Consider the following 17,962-nt stretch of genomic DNA (forward strand, 5'->3'; position numbering starts at 1 on the left):
ACAATTCATATTATATTAATTATAATTATTAATAAAGCAAAAGAGCTACTTCCAGTCTAAAATGGATTTTCTTTCAGATAAAGCCCAGAAAAGCCACATGCCAGGGGCGAGCACAGTGTGCCAGACTGTGGCAATGTGGAGAACAAAATGGCTGCCACCTCTGCCAGCTGGTGAAGTTGGAGAACTTTGAAGGTGTAGTGCAGAGAAATGAAAGTTTCATTTCTGAGCTGCTTACACCAAACCTCCTGCAGAAATATAGACAAAGCTTTAAAAACCTTGAGGTGTCTTGTGGTCACAAGGACATTACCTTAACATTGCTCCTTCCTGATGCTAACCTGTACGCTTTTATCCTTGTGAGAGTCAGCCCCTTTAACCCGTGCCCTCAGGATGCTAACGTGGATAGTTCTCCTCCCACAATACTTAGCAGCCTACATTTTCAACAGTGCCTCATCATTTTGGTTTACTCAGTGTTGGGTGGCCAGCGCAAGCCAATATACTTTAAGGGGGCCTGATTTTCACAAAGAGCTGAGCATCTGCCCTCTGACAACCAGGTCCCAAGCAGGGGTCTCAAACTGAGCACCCCAAAATGGAGGCTCCCAAAAAGCACAAGTCACTTTTGAAAATGATGGCCAGCATTTTAAGCATACAGAGCGCTTATTCAGTATTGTCAGCTCTTGCAATTCAACCATGAGTCTCATGATAGTTGGTGGGTTTCCTTAAAGCCCCAGCCCCTGGAGTCTTGTGATCACATCAGAATCTCAGCTTGCATTAAAAAGAAAATGTGTAACCCTTTTGGTTGTGGAGAAACCAAAGGTGTAGCCTGAAGGCTCAACACTAGACAATAAATAAAAAGAACTGTTCCTTTAAGAAGGAAGAGGCCAGTGTCATGCATCCATGACTCATTAGCTGCCTCCCAGCTGGGGTTCAAAGAAGGCCTCTGGGCTATATAAAGGGAGAGCAAGGAAAGAGGCAGGGGACAGACTGCTTGAGTGAGACATGGAAGCTGTGGAGAGAGCAGAAAGCTCTGCAGGTGGCCCATGTGGGGAGGGATAGCTCAGTGGTTTGAGCATTGGCCTGCTAAACCCAGGATTGTGAGTTCAATCCTTGAGGGGGCCATTTAGGGATCTGGGGCAACTATGGGGGATTGGTCCTGCTTTGAGCAGGGGGTTGGACTAGATAACATCCTGAGGTCCCTTCCAACCCTGATATTCTATGATTCATGGGAATAGGGAGGAATTGGCAAGGAGATCAGTTGCAGGGCTAGCCCGCTGACCTTCCTGAGCCACAGAGCCAGTGCTTGGCAGCTGAAAAGGGCTGAGTGACCAGCCTTCTGTCAAATGACTAAGGTGGATGGCCCAGAGAGTGGGACCCCGGCACAAGGGCAGAAAGGACCTGGGACTCAAGTGCTGGTGGACTCACTGGTGGGTGACTTGGAAGAGATGTCCCTGGAGGAGGGAATGGAAAATTGCTATATCTTTCTATTTTTATTGTGCGAACTGGCAGAACGATTTTACCATGAGGGCTCTACAAGCTCTTGTATGTGTTCCTGACTAAATTATGCCCAGAGGAGGGACTTTCAATTGGACTGTGAGAGAAACCGTGCTCTCCCTATAGCTGCACTGAGGGGAAAACTCAGGCAGGCACAGCTGTCATGCTGTAGCCTGCCACAGGGGGTGCTCAAGGATGGGGCTGCCTTGTTACAAACTCCACATGTATTATTTTTTAAAATGTCATTTTAAGCCAGGCTCCGGAGGATCCCTTCACAAGCACTGGCATTAGGGGCTGTGACCGAGGGACCTCTTGATGCCAATTGGCAGAGGGCAGGGTGCATAAGGGTTACAGGAATCCCATGGGTCCAGTATTTACATTCTAGTTGACCAAAGAGGGTCCTGTGAGGTTTCTGTTGAAAGCCTGTGTCACACTGGTCATCAATGTCACTGTGAAATGCAGGTATGGATGTTGTGGAAGGAGTTATGTATCGACACTGAAAATTATGTTCTTAGCTCGGGATCTAGGGACTGGTCACCAGGAAAGGTGCAAAGCTGGTTTTCTTTCAGACAAGGAACATTTCTCTATCTGTCTATGTAAATGAAAATGAAATGTTGTATAGTTTCCAACGGGCCTCCACTCACAAGTCTGAGCTGAATGCTAAGGAAGGCTTGTGAAACTTCAGAGGGGAAGTGACCAGGAAGAGGGAATCATCTTGTTTAGGGGTAATACAGTGAACTTTTGAAACTATATCTGGGGTACAAATGAACCCCCCAGGTATTCCTTCAATCTGGGAGGACAAGCTGCCATTGGGTTTGATTTTATGAGAAGGGTCTCAACCAAAGTGGTTGAAAATGCTGGGGAAAGAACTTGTATGAGATAGGGGGTGGGCCTTCTTAGTTAAGCCTCTAGAAAGTGGGTTCTGGTTTGTTTTATTGTTTCCAAAATTCCTACTAATTTTTCCTGAAATCTCTGTTCTCTGAATGATAGTAACCTTATTTTTGTTGTCACTATAACTATACCTACATGCTGTGTATTCAGCAGAGCTGTGTTTGAAGGTAGAACTAGTAGGCTGTGGTGTACAGTTCCTGTAGGAACATCAGCCTGGTAATTTTGTGAGTATCCAATGGAACAAGGGCTGGACACTACAGGGAACACTCCAAGGACTCAGGGGGTTGGTTTGTGCCTATTGCTAACCTGGACAGAGAGACCAAGGCCTCCAGAGGCCTGGAAGGTAGTGCTTGTGTTGGCAGAAGCTCAAGGGTTCAGGGAGCTGACTCATACCCGTGCTGCAAAGGATCTGGCCAGAGCTGTGGCTCATAGGGCAGTCCAGGGAGGCTGCCATAATTTAAACAGAGCCCAGAGCTACAGAAATGATGCGAGGAGCAGCCTAAAATTGGAAGGGGAAAAAGGCGGCTTAAAGCCACCTCCCCCCAAGTTGCACCACTTAAATGCCCAACACAAAATTTCATCCAGAGGAGCTAAACTGAAACCAACGGAATTACTCCAGCCACACATCACTGTAACTGAGATAAGGGGCCAGACCGCCAGCTGGGGAAAGTCAGCACAGCTACATTGTGGAAGTATGCTGATTTACACTAGCTGAGGATCTGCTCCCATACACATATAAGGACTGTTTTAATTAGCCAGAGATAGAAAAAGATATGCCTGGGCGCTGGGAATTATTCCTAACCTTCTTCCACTCCTCTCAGAGGTTGGGCGTACAAGCTTTGACGAACAGGCAGACTTTGTAAAGTTTGGGTGATTCAGGCCAGATACAATTATGCTTATCCCCTCGTTATCCAAACAATGAACCTCCTGGAGGCCTCCGATCCAGCTGGGATTCTTGCAAGATACAGCACTTACAGCTAAGGCTGAAATATTGGCACAACCACCTTTCCCGGAGTAGGTTAGCACTTCCAGGTTAGGCCAGGAAGAAAGAGACTGCGTCCTGCATCCATAGCCCAAACTGCAGCAGCCTGCTACTGCACAGTGTGATGGTGAAGGTCATGACTGTAGAACTCTCATAAGGGCTGGAAACTAGAGTCACATGAACAGGAAAACTACTTGGAGGGAACTATGCAAACATTTTCATCCCTGAATTAAAGGAGAACATTGGCTGTTGTCATTAAGGATCCACATCAAGAAATCCTGGTACAAACGGACGTGCTATCACCTATTTTGTTTTGTTTTTCCCTCTCTTTCCTTAGCGGCAATTTTCACCAGTAAATGAATGGGATTGAATATGGATCCATTTGTTGATCACAGGAAAAAGAGGATGAAGGCTGATGAGACTCTAAAAGACAGGGCTTCATAAACTTTGGACAGAGTTTTTTTTTTAATTCAAACAGATGACTCAGTAAAGCATATTCAGATCTGGCACACACCGTACCTTCCCACAGGCAAATAGCTATTTCTAAGGCACAGTGATTCTAGAACCAACAATGGCTGAACCTAAGTCCCTGGAGACTACTTGGAGCTTAGCTGGGTCCAGTTCCAGCTGAGACTGTGCCCTTTATGTATCACTGGAGACCCCATCTGAAGAATAGGGTGTTTTCAGTCACTTAAAGTAGGTTGGAAGTGGCAGATTCTCTACAGGAAACCAGCAGAGTGAAGAAGCAGAGATTCAGATTCATTTCTGGAGAAACTCCACTGGCTGCTGAGGAATTACAGCAGGGATAAATGCAATGTGTTTATCTCATCTAGTTCTAGAACATGCTGGAGCCACTGCAGAGGATGAGATAAGCGGATGTATGCTGGTGGTTCTGCTTTGGGGTGAGGATGAGAAATGTGGAGGGCTAGTTCATTTTGACCCCTGGGGCCCTACTGATGAGATTTGATTTCGTTTGGTCAAGGGAGTGATATTAATGAGTACAGACTACGGATGGGAGGCAGTTCAGCACTGGGACCATGAGGCATGTTCAGGAGCAATATTTCCAGCCATCCTGTTAGTAATTTCAAGCAGCAAATGACAAAACATACCATACATCTCAGCACTGCTGTCAGTGGGTGGGGAAGAAAGGCCCAACTCATTTCACTGCCTCCTCTCAACTCCAGTATAACATCCCTTCTCCTTGACATATCCCATCCTCAAATCAATTATAACTGATATCACAGCCCTTGAGCATCTCCCTTTGTCCTCATCTGGCCGCACAAAAATCTAGGATTGCTTTTAGGATTCATTGCTGCTCCCCTCCCCTCTTGTTCCTCCTGCCAACCCTGCTCTTAAATTTGCTTCTGACTTTATCAGGTTCACTTTATCTCCCATCCATGGCTCTTTTGAGAAGCTTTACTTTGCTTCGCAAGTGACCTTACTTCCCGTGTGTCACAAACCGGGATGTGGGCGGTCAGGCAGCTGTGCCGTGGCTCAGCCATGTGCATAGGCTGCCCTGAGACTGGGCACGCGGAGCTTCAAGTCCTCATTCCTGGCACCACACAGGTGCTCTGGTGACTGCCTAAGAGAGCCATACGGTTTGGTTGCTGGTCAGGATCAGAACCCTCACATAGCTATTTAATCACTGAGAAACTGACAAATCCCCAAGCCAGTGTCACCTGAGACAGCCCAGCTTCCTAGGGTGTCCTGTGGCCACTGCAGGAAAGGGAGGCTGTGTCAAATAGGGAGGGAGAGCAGCTTTCTGGCATCTGGGCAATACAGGACCCTTCAGAAGCAGTAGTGGGGAGATGGGTGATGTTGAAATATCCGAGCAGGGCAGGCCTGGCATTGCTAAGAAGCTTGTAAGGGAGTGGAGTGGACGTAGGAGGGGTGGAGACTGTTGGCCAATTAGCAGGGAAAGGAGGGGAGGGGCAGTCTATTCCAGTGCTTAGTAGGGGTTAGTGGGAGGTGGGACTAGCGTGATGGGATGGGTCCCCTTTGGCAGTAGGGAAGAGAAACTAACAATGGACTTGACGGATGGTTTCTGCAGCCCCTACAGTTAGTGAAGAGCATCTCTCGTCTATTCCCCGCAGGCAACACCTCAGAGCTTGGAGCAGGGTGTCCAAGGTGAGTCATGTGACTTATTTTTCATTTTCACTCACACCTGCACTTCTAGGCTCCAGTCAGGACGGGAGACAGCTGCACCAATAGGAGTAGCCTGCCCTCTCAGGACTGGCTCTGATCCTCAGCTGGGGGAAATCAGCGTAGCCCCATTGAAGTCCGTAGAGTTATGCCAATTTATACCAGCTGAGCATCTAGCTCCTAGAATTTCCTTCCCCAGCAGAAGCAGCCTGCACTCGGGATCTCAGGAGAAGGTCTCTCCTCACACGAGCCCCATCAGGTTCCAGCCACCTGCCGGGAGAAGGTTTGAGGGCTTCCATGAACTGCTCTCCAACCATCCTCAGGAGCCCGAAGAAAAAAGTACGCCCCATAGAGCCTGCTTTACTCTATGTTAGGGACCCAAGTGGGTCTATGTCAGGCTGGCTGGCTCTGAGATCATGGCATGACAATAATTTAACGCCGCCTTTGCACACACCAGCTCTGCTGAGCACAACTCAGTTGCCGCCCTGAATCCAGTCCTACCTCAGCTGAGAGCTGTGCAAGCTGCACTTTTGAGCTCAGGTTATTGTGATGTCACTGTCCTACTCCAGGAGCTCCAAAGTGGAAAGGGCGGGTCAAGACCTGCTATTCTTACTGTCAAAGGAAACAGGGAGAAAGAATGAAAGAAAAAAAAAATAGCCAAAGCTCTTGGCTCATCTCATCACATGCTAGAGGAGCAATAAAGGGCACACATCATTTTGTTTCCTCTGCACTTGACCTTCACATTATTCTGAATACAGAGAAAGAACCGATCAGCCACCTGGGTCCAATTGTTATTTCTTTCTCTCCCTTCTGCTCTTTTGTGCAGCGCTTTCTCGGCTGCTCTCCCCAGCGGCCAAAGTTTGTCCAAGGACTCGGGTGTGGGCTGTTGGCCTTAGAGGGGCGATTTACCAATGAAGCTGAAGTATCACTTTGGCTCCATGCATATGGTTAGTAGAAGTATGAAATATAACAAGAAACTTAGATTTTTCAGTACAGACAGATTGACCTCTTTTACTAGGATTATAAAAGCTGTGAATGTTGCAATCCATCAATGGCCAGACAGAATCTACTTTGACTGAGGACCACGCAATTTCGCACCATTCAGGCTGAGTGCCAATTCCTGAAGTAATCTACTGGTTTTATTAAAAAGGCAGCCTAAGGAGGGCATTTCTCCTCATTCTTTTGTTTTGTTTTAAGTCAACTGCAGAACATATTACAAATTAATGTGGAATTGATGGTGGGTGACTCATTAAAATTAATTATGGCCATAATTAGGAACATGCAGGGAAAGGGCCATAAGAAAAATGGCTCATTGAAAGATTTTATAGTAACATTTTTCAATGGAACTAAAATAAAATAAAATGCAGCCATTTTATTCATTTAAATAATCAGATTATTGCTTTCTAGCTGAGAGCATTGGAGGGCTTTTAGACTGGAGGAAATCAATAGACAAATCATTTAAGAGGAAACCAAATATTCAGAATTAATGAGGGGTTTCTTAAAAAAAAAATTATTCATTTTCACAGTGTTAATACTATAGATAATTACCCAGGGAAAAATTCAGGACAAGCTTCTAAGCCATTCACACAACCTAAGGAATATCTTTCCATCGGAACTCCTGGCTTCATGATTCAAACCAAAACAAAACTGCTCCTATTTATGATCTGTGTAGCCGCTCTCAACTTCTTTAGCTAGGCACAATGACCTTGCCTTGTCCCTTTGGTCTCAAGCGCATGCCAACATCCTAGCCACATACATATACCCTTTTCCCTGTTGGGAAAAGTACAGCAGGAATATCGCTGTGTCGGCAAACTGAGCCAAAGCACTGAGTTCACTGTAAGAGGGTTTCAGGTAGCAAGACTTTCTGCAGAGAAGCAGATCAAAGAGAAGCACTGATTAGAAGCTGGGTGCTTTCACATGTTAAGGGAACGGGAAGACCTACTAGATCAACTTGGCCATCTCCCTGCCAGTGCAGGATTGCTTCTGGCATTCTCCAGCGCATTGCTGATCCTTATTAATCATGGTTGAGATTTTCAACGGTGCCTACTTGACTTGGATGCCCACCTCCCATTGAAATTCAGTGGCATCTGGGCACCAAATCCCTTAGGCTCCTTTGAAAATCATGGGCAGTTGGCCAGTTTCTGCAGTGGAAAGTTCTCCTTGCTCATTGTGAAGAATTACATTTCCCCCACATTCATTTCAATGGATGTTTGGGGTTGAGATGAATCTGGAGGCTTCTAGAGCTGGTGGAAAAGACAGGTGTGTCTAAAGGATCAAAGGAGTGTCCAGCCTCCAAGCATGCAGAGCACTCCTTAGTTTCCTCCTGAAGCTCATTAACCTGTCTAAACACCTCAGGGTTCATGGAAATTTAAGATTAGGGAGCCTTAATTTTACAAGGGAACTGTCAACATAAAAATCACACTTCAGATCAAACATCCTCCCCTGGGTGTTACCTGATATTCACATTGACAATTATCACACAGCTCCGTGCGTGAAGCCCCACACTGCGCAGACCAGTAGCAGCATGAAAGGGCAAGACCCACTCCCAGGAGCCCTGGCTGACGGGGCAAGCAGAGAGGGGAGCTGGCCCCAAAGCAGTGTTGGATAAAGCACTGGGAGGACATCTCACCCTGAGGTCCTGCTGCCAGCCTGCCTTTCGCTGGAGGAAAGAGGCCAGTCTGGAGCAGGATGTCAGCCCTGTCTAAGAGGGGTAGGGAATTGGTTACTGGCCAGGGGACTGGTGCTGGGTCAATCAGCTGGCATAGGGGCTGGACTGGAGACACGCAAGCTGAGGATGGAGCACAGGTTGGCCGGAGCTGCTGGAGGGAGCAGGCCCAAACACAGCTGGAACCCGGGGTGAGGGAATTGGCCCAAGGAGCAGGCCAAGGGCATGGATGCAGCCAGGCTGCAGGAGCAGCCTCCACTCAGAACAGGAGTCCTGACCAGCATACAGACAAACATCACAGAGACTGGGATTCACCCTCGGAGCCCACACTGCACCCAAGCACCCATGACCAGCAAGGGGCGGAATGGCCCCTGGTTGGGGCTAACAGTCTGGGGCTGGGGGCTGCATGGACTGGGTTACAGAGCATCGCTCTGTCCATCTGGATGCTGGGGACTCCACACACTGTGATGTTGCTGTGGGGGGTTGCACTAATCTCGGGTCTGTCTCTGCCCAGTGTGACAAAGTTCCTGCTCTACCTTGGTGGGTCTTGCGCTTATTGGCGGATTTGCTCACCTTGGAGCTTCACGGCAGCCCTCAGCTTGGCCGTTTTTCTGAATTCACAGTCCAGGTCGACTCCTCCTGTGTCTGACCAGGAGTTGGGAGGATTTGGGGGGAACCCGGGCCCGCCCTCTACTCCGGGTTCCAGCCCAGGGCCCTGTGGAATGCAGCTGTCTAGAGTGCCTCCTGGAACAACTGTGCGACAGCTACAACTCCCTGGGCTACTTCCCCATGGCCTCCTCCCAACACCTTCTTTATCCTCACCATAGGACCTTCCTCCTGGTGTCTGGTAATGCTTGTACACCTCAGTCCTCCAACAGTCCGCGTTCTCACTCTCAGCTCCTAGTGCCTCTTGCTCCCAGCTCCTCACACGCACACCACAAACTGAAGTGAGCTCCTTTTTAAAACCCAGGTGCTCTGATTAGCCTGCCTTAATTGATTCTAGCAGCTTCTTGATTGGCTGCAGGTGTTCTAATCAGCCTGTCTTAATTGTCTCCAGAAGGTTCCTGATTGTTCTGGAACCTTCCCTGTTACGTTACTCAGGGAAAAGGGACCTTCTTAGCCTGGGGCTACTATATCTGCCTTCTATTACTCTCCTGTAGCCATCTGGCCCAACCCTGTCACACCAGATACAGGTGCTGGTTTATAGCTGAGTGCAGCATTTGTTTCCAGGGCTAATCCCTGCCTCCTCAAGCGGGCTGTAGAAAGGAAGTAGGGCATTTGGGCCTCATGGGAGGAACGTAGCATCCTCTTAGGTATGTGATTTGGGACTTGGGATCCACTTACCAAAGCTGAGGTGCCCCAGGACATTTAATTTTCACAATTTATGTTTTTTATTTTTGTTTTGCTAGCACAATGCTGCCTATCTGGGGGTTACCAAAGCTTTTTTCCACTGAAGTTACCCCAAGATGTAGTGTAAAGCAGAGCAGAATCTGGCCCAATTCTGGTGTAAGTGAGGTGAGAATCAGGCCCAAAGGATCAAATTCAGCCTTCAGGCAAACAGATGTAACCCCCATGCATTTCAAGGGAAGTTCCATCTATTTATGCCAGGGAGTAATTTCGTCTCTGCAAGATACCAAGGGCCAGATTTACTAATACTGTACACTCAGGCTGCTTTGTACCACGTGGGAGATGCAAAGATTAACTAGTTGGTTAAATTTAACTCAAAAGTAGACACTTAACACAAAAATAATCTCTAGTAAAAAACCCAGTTTTCCATTAATAAAAGTTTCAACAGAAATATTTCAGCCAACCGCAACCACAGCAGGTGGACTAGTTTCAATCCAGTCCTGAAAGCATTCTTACAAAATAGCCAGCTGGTGGACTCTTAGTAATTGATTTAACTAGCAATGGCTCAGTTCTGGTCCCATAAGGTCCCTTACTTCTTGTTTCAACTCAAGTCAGTTCCTGCAGCTGGTGCAGATTGACAGGTACTGTCAGAAAGTGGACTCTAAATATTCAGGGGCATGATGGTAAAGACACTTCCAGACCATGTCTAGGCAGCCAGGCGCCTTCTCTAGCCATGCCAGCCAGTGTCAGCTCAGGCATATCCTTCAGTGTTAGAGATGTAAATAAAGCTGCACACCAGTGTCATTCATCATTTGTTACTCTTCCAGCAGGAAGCAGATACATGGAGAAAGTGACAACTTTCAAGCTTCAGGGATACCCAATCAAACTGATGCTCCTAAATTTTTGATGTTCATCTATTGCTACCTATCTTTGTGAAAATCCCCACCCCTGGACTCGTATGGCACAGAAATTGGAACTGCACTGACACAGATCCGGAGCTGAGGATACACCTTGGCATTGCACAGTGTGGCATTGGCAGGACACTGAAGATCCATGACATCACATTGTGTGGCACTGTCATGACAGTGAAGGTTCACCACAGCATCACATTGCATGGCATGGTGCCACTGTATTTGGCACAGCATTACTCAGTCAGACTTTATACAGTATTCACGTTCACATGGCCCAGAAACCAGCACTGCATTGCATCTAGCACAAAGCGGAAATACCCCCTAATACCCATCATGGCATTGCACAGCCAAGGTGGTGGCAAAACACAGAAATACATCCTAGCCTGATGTGGTACGGATGATGGCAGGGCCCAGAAACTGGGACATGTGACTGAATCAAACGCCTCACCAGACACGTCTGGGCAGCTGGCAGTTGCCTGACATGTTCTCATTGATTTAGTTGAGATTTTGTATTTATTTCACGCCATACACGGGACGTGCATGAACAAACAAACTAATCTAACAGTGCATAATCTGCTGTGGGTTCCTTCTTTTAAATGAGGAAACAGCCCCAGCCAGCCATACAAACACTATCCCCTGCAAACAATCGTGCCCATTTGCAAGGAGGAGGAAAAAAGAGGGTTGGAGCAGCACAAAGGGAAATGTCACTGCTCAGTTTGGGGCTGGCTGGGGACAGGGAGTGAAGTGCAGATGTGGTTGTCTGGCTCACTGCCCCCCAAAATGGACCCAGCTGAGGGGTCCTGTTCTCTGCACCTACAAGCTCTGTGTTAGACCATGTTCCTGTCATCTAATAAACCTCTGTTTTACTGGCTGGCTGAGAGTCACGTCTGACTGCGGAGTTGGGGTGCAGGACCCTCTGGCTTCCCCAGGACCCCGCCTGGGCGGACTCACTTTGGGAAGCGCACAGAGGGGCAGAGAGGATGCTGAATGCTCCGAGGTCAGACCCAGGAAGGTGGAAGCTGTGTTGAGCTGTGTGTCCTGCAAACAGTCTGCTCACAGAAAGGAGACTTCCCCAGAGTCCTGACTGGCTTCATAGGGAGCAGTTCCAGAGCATCGCCCGGGGACTCCGTGACCACTGAATGCATCCGATGAAGTGAGCTGTAGCTTATGAAAGCTTATGCTCAAATAAAGTTGTTAGTCTCTAAGGTGCCACAAGTACTCCTTTTCTTTTTGCTCAAAGTGAGAAAGAGAAAATTAAACATGGAGCACAACATGCTCCTCCTTGCAGGAGCCCAGCCAGTGACCACAACGGCAGAGCATGAGAGAGCGTTTCCTGCACCAGCTTCAGTCACGGCTCATGACGGGATAGACTCTGGGGCTTGACTCAGCTCCCACCCTCACCCCTGACTGCAATAGAGATACTCCTGATCGAGGCCCACCTGAGCGGGGACTCAGGCCCTACACTGTAGTTGCTCTAGGAGGACCCCAATTTCTCATCTCTCCTATTGACAGAGCAGGCTGTGAAGCCACGTCCTTGGCACAGAGCTCAGCAGAAATAAAGATCCTCTTCCTTTTCCACTGCTCTGACCACACCCACCCCATCCCAATAGCTCCTTTTCTTCTATAGCAACAAGTCCACTGTCCTCACCTCCAAGGCCATTCACAGTTTATTACCTCTGGTTTCTTACTGTCTCACTCACCGGCCCTTCCGTTCCCCCCGTGATGCCAACCTTGGCCGCCTGCTTGTCTCCTCTCACCGATGTCTCCATGCTTTCCTCTGTGCCACTCCTTGAGCATGGAACACCATCCCCGGTCCGATCCATAAGGCCACTCCTCTCCCTTCCCTACATCTCCTCTGGGCCCAGCTCTGCCATGATGCCTGCAGGACTCCAGCCAGCATTCAATTGTCAGGCTGCGGGGCAGCTGGGGCAAAGCTAAACGTTTATTTAGGATCCTTTCTACACAGTTGTGTGTGGGAGAAAGATCACAACTCCCCTGCACAGGCTACCTGCACCACGGGCAGCAACCCTACAGGGGAGAGCAGCCTCCATGGGGCGGCCGCTGCCCCACACATGCAGGTGGACATGGGAAGGGAGTGGGCGGAGCAGTGACTCTGCCCACCCCTAACATGCCAGCTGAGCTTGCACAATGGGATGTAAACTGTGCCAGGTATCAGGTGACTTCTACCCCAGAACAAGGAGGGAACTAGAGAGCAGACTGTGACCTTGAATCACAATCTGACTGCTGGTCTGCTCCTGGGACAGTTAAATGTTAAACCTATCAAATGTATCAGGCCGTGTGTGTGTACTCACAAATTGTACCAAGCCAACAGTCTCACTCTCTCCCATCCTTTGTATGTTGCTTGTCTTTGGGACAGTGCTTTCTGGCTTTGTACAGCGCCTAGCATGCTGGGGCTCCAATCCTGTGTTATATGTATAACTCCCTTTTATCATATTTACATTTGCTGCCTTCCACTTTCAGTGAATGGCCCCTTGTTCTTGTATTATCAGAGGTGGGGGAACAGCATCTCTAGACCATTATTCTGCATTCCTTTTAACACGCAGCACCTGGGACGTGAGTGCCAGAAGTGCTGAGCACCTGCCATGCCCATTGACTTTGATCTGAGATAACAGCAAACAACACTGCTGAAAGTCAGGCCCTGGGAACCTCACACTGGGTTCCCAAAACTGAGACACCTCAAATCACTGATTACATTTCTGAATATTTTTCCCAAAGCATTTTACTTCAGTCTGCTAGAAACATGAATAGGGGCTAATTTTAAACTTGGTGGCAATTAAAAAACACATTGTATTATCGTTTCACCACTAAAGCAGCCTGTCAAAATCCTTCCGTAAAACAGCAGTGAGATGAGGAGCTCACTGAGTGTTATAATAAGAAAGGACAATGTCATCATTATATTTGAATTTATCTTGCTGAGACAAGGCTGTTCTCATTATTCAGGAGTGGGGCATCTGCAAGCTTCTAATAAGGTTCTCTTACAGAATGGAGATAAATCTCGAGCCCTCTGAAGAGCGGTGCATATAAATACAACTTTGTAGTGTTCAAGTGTCCTTTGATTTTCAATCCACCTTCCACGGCACACGCTGCTATTGCTAACGTCAGCCCTGGGCAGGCCAAGCGCTCAGCACCCTCCACTCCCCTTGGCCTCAGCAGGAGTTTCTGTGCTTGGGCTGCTTAAAGATTTTTGCCATTTGCAATTTCAGTCCATTTGGGGGGGGGGGGGTTGTTCAACATTTTGCCTTTGGTTAAAAAATTTGGACATTTCCCCCCCATATTTAAGAAAGTGTCATACTGGGTTTTGATCAGCACAGGTCCTGGGTGACCTTTCTGCCAAACTAGAATTCCTCCAACACACTCTCATCATGCTCGCTCCCCACCCTGACCAACCCCAGGTTGCCCCTTACATGGAGAGGGAGCAGATGGAATAAACCTCTATGCCACTGCCCCTTTAGGACAGCTTGAAGAGCCCCATGTGTTGCTGTGGCATTCAAGGGGGACTCAGCCAGGGCTGGAGACCTGTCCCAGAACATGTCACAGATCAGATACCACCTTGTAGCCACAGCCCTTGCATCTGGTACACAGGGTAGGATGCCCACGAGCTATTAAATATGCAAGATCCCAGCTGCAACAACCTACTCCTCTTCCTGCTGGGTTGCCAGCTTCCCTCTCGAGAGAACTTATCTGCCTACCAGCTGGAGGTTCCTCAAAGGAATGCTGCCAAGCCTAATTGCTGCTTTCAGTGGCGACTCGGGCTTTACTGCCTGGCTTGCTAGGGTCCCTGCAGGATCCATCCACCCTGTCACAGATGGGTTCTGGCTCTGCCGCCACCCCCTTCGACCCCACTCCCACCCCAACCCGGTGTACATGCTCTTCTTGGAGGTGCCTGACTCTGCTCTCATTTACTCCAGTGTAAACGCCACCAAAGCCAAGGGAGTTACAGGGCAGTAAGACAGGTGAAAGCTGGATGCGAATCAACTCCCCTGATGCAGATGCACCACTGCAGTGCTTTCAGTGTAGTTAACCCACCTGCCCCAGAGGCGGTAGCTATGCTGGCAGGGCAAGCATCGATATAGTGTTGTCTACACGGGGGTCAGGTCAATATAACTACATCACTCAGGTGCTGAAAAAACCCTCCGTTATACTGACCTACATCGTTCAGGGGGTGGATCTGTCACACCCCTGAGAGACGTAGTTATACCAGTCTAGGGCTGCAGTATAGACCTAGCCTGAACCTCCTTCTGCACTGCCTGGCCCTTGCCCCATCACATCCAGCTGGGCAGAGTGGGTTTAAAATGACACCATCTGGGCATGCTGCTCTGGCTGTGTTTTACACCCACTGTGCACTAACTCTGCGCTAGGGCGGGTGACTTCACAAGCTGGAAGGTAGATCAGCGTCAGCCCTGAGGCTGAGTTCCCACACGCAGTTTAAGGGGGACTGGCCATCCAACCCCCGGGGTCGGCTTTGGAATGCTCAGCTCTGTGCCGCAGTAACCGCCGGCAAAGGATGCTCATGCTAGAGAATGATCAGCTCAGCAGAAGTGACAGAGGATGGACTCAATTCAGGGAGGACGATACATCAGAGGCTGCTTGCAAATTTCCTTTTAAACTGCAGTGAGGAAGAAAATTAGACGTATCAAAACTTCCCAGGCTGGCATTCTGTTGTGAATAAACAAAGGCTCCTTAGGGGAGGATTTCAGTGCCAAGAGCCCCAGTTCTCTTAGAAAAATCTGTCAATGAAAACACTCTTGTAAATATCAGCCTCTAATTCGTCTCCTTCACCTTGCCCTGACCACCTTACGTGGATTCTCTACAGCAGTCGATTTCAGCCTCCTGGCCCAATAGATTAATCTTTTTCATCTATTGCGCTACTAATTATTATCAAGGAGAGGGAGTCACAAAGCACCGGGGTGTTCTCCAGCAGCAAATACTTTCGTTAGTGATGCACAGACAGCTAGCTGATGAGCAGCCTGTGTCACTCATGAGAAGAGTGTGTTAGGAGGATGACGCTGGGGTCAGAAAGACCATGCTACAAGCCCGATCCTGACTGCCTCTGAGAACCTTCCACTGCCAGTGAAATCAACAAGATGTTGCACTTTGCACACTGCAGCACAGAGCTCTGTGGTTGAACTAGGGCTTGATTCAGGTCTTTCTCTACCATTACACAGCAGCCCTGAGCCCTGCTTCTTGAGGCTCTGATAAAACAGGGAGCCAGGTCTGACCTACTCCCCAATTTTTGGTTTTGCAAAGAGAAAATCCTCCCCACTCGTTAGTTTTGCCCTGCCCTATGTCCTAATGCCCAGAGCTGACCCCTCAGGGCAACCGGAGAGGCATTGTGGGCCCTGTTAACATGTCATACAGCAATAGTGAAAAATTAGTGTTGCCCCGTCTCATCACTAGAACTCACCCTAATGTTATGAATTTTCAATCAATTTTTTCCCTTAAAATGTTTGCCATTGTTGACCAATTTGAGTTGTATCTGAGAGTCTTCTCCCCTGTGCTAGGGAGAAGGTAGTTTCATTGCAGTGGGTTGTAGCCTTTTTTCTTCCCTCTAAAATTTTCCATGGCCACTCACACCTGCACAGCTCTACCCTTGGGAACATTTATGGATACAGGGCTCCAGACACCTGCCAGCATTTTAATTACATCAGTGGTCCCCAAACTGTGGGGTGCGCAACCCCCTAAGGGGAGCACAGAGGAACTTTCGGGGGGAGCGCAGGGGGGCCTGGGCCAGCCCCCATGAGGTTTGGGGAAGAAGCGCCACCCAGCCCTGCCCCTGGTCCCAGCTCCAGCCTCAGCCCCCTGCCTCAGCCCCTGCTCCCAGCCACGGCCCTGCATACAGGTAAAAGGGGCATTACCAAAAAAAAAATTTATCACTCCACTTAGATCATGCCCTCATCATATGGTGGTTAGCACATCAGTGACTGCCCAGTAGCTCTCAAGGGTCAGTCAGCATTGCTGTCACTAGTAGAGCTGAACTAATGGTAGCAGGTAAAATTTTCAGAATTGCTTAAGTGACTTAGGAGCCTATGTGCATAAGAGCCCAAGTCACTTTGCAAAGTTCACCCAGCAGAAGTGGAAAATTTTAGAAAGAAAGTCCTACAGTCAGATGTTCAGGGGAGACCTGCTTCCATTTAGGCACCAAAAGAAGTGGTTGGATTTTCAGCTGACCTAGACTTTGGAAAATCTGACTACAAAGTGTCATAAAGAGTGGTGGCTGGGTGACAAACACTTTAGAACTTTGGGCCCCTGCTAAGACAAGGCCTGCTAAAGATGTGTAGGCCAAAACATTGTTCCTCAACGTGGCCATTACAGAATTTTTCAAAAGGATGCGTCTACACAAGGAAATGTCTCACCTGTTTATCAGCAATGGTGAATCTGCTCCAGAGCTACCATTGGTGAAAGATCCGTTTGGACATTGGCTGCTCAGTCTTGAGCCAGGTAAAAACACCTGTGTCCACGCTACATTAGAGCTCACATGACTTGAGATGCTGGGCCAGCTGCACTATTGCTGGGGAGATATTTCCTCATCTAGACAAGGACCTAAGTCAGAAGAAAACCAGGTTATTGCAACACAGAGGGGCTAAAAGTACAGCTGGTTGGGTATTTTTCAAACAAAATGTTTCTTTTGTCAAAAAAAAAAAAAAAGTCTATTTAGCAAAACTTGAAGTTGTTCACAGAACGTGGTCACTTTTGACAAATGTCCCAACTGGAAAATTGAGGGGGGAAAAAAAGATTTAGAAATTGTCAAAATGTTCCATTTTGACATTTTTTAAATGAAAAGTTTCATTTTTTTGAGTCGAAAACAGTTTTGAAAATTTTAGTAAATGTAGGCTATAAAAAGGTTTAAAAAGGGGGGGGGAGGAGAAGAGTTCAAAAATCAAAACATTTTGAACTGAAACATTTCAATTGACCTGAAGTGACATTTTTTTCGGTTTGGTGGTTTACAGAAAAGTTTTGAGATTTCGACTTTTTGTCCTGATTCTAAACAAGAACATTTTTGGGAAAACTTGAAAATTCTCCCAAGATGGGAAAACCAGCTCAGCACGAGCTACAGCCAAGTTCGGTAATGCTCTAGAAAGAGCCATCACTGCGTATGGTTTGAAATTTTCTTGTCTATGGCAAAGTTAAAGATCCCAGGACTTCTAACCTGGGAACAGATAGCATCCTTACCAACACTCTTCTCTCACTTAGGCTGTGTCTGCATGAATCATTGCTCGGTTTGCCTGCACAGAAGTCCCCACAGAACTAGGATCTGAGCCTGTGCTTTCATAAAGTGCATGACAGGTGCCTGTGAAAGGTCAAATTCCATTCTGCTTTCTCCCACCATGAAGGAATGGAGCAAAATGGTCAAAGTCAGCCCATAAATATCACAGACAGCATGTGTGCGTGGATGAGAGAGGGAAAGGCCTAAAGCAAGAAGGGGCTGGTAGCTGATTCTAGTGGGAAGCAGGGAATGAAAGCTCAGTTCTTTAACACTTTGTCGGATAATTAAATCACATCGACCGACAAACTCCC

Source organism: Chelonia mydas, chromosome 8 (assembly GCF_015237465.2).
Source record: "Chelonia mydas isolate rCheMyd1 chromosome 8, rCheMyd1.pri.v2, whole genome shotgun sequence".
Lineage (NCBI taxonomy): Eukaryota > Metazoa > Chordata > Testudines > Cheloniidae > Chelonia > Chelonia mydas.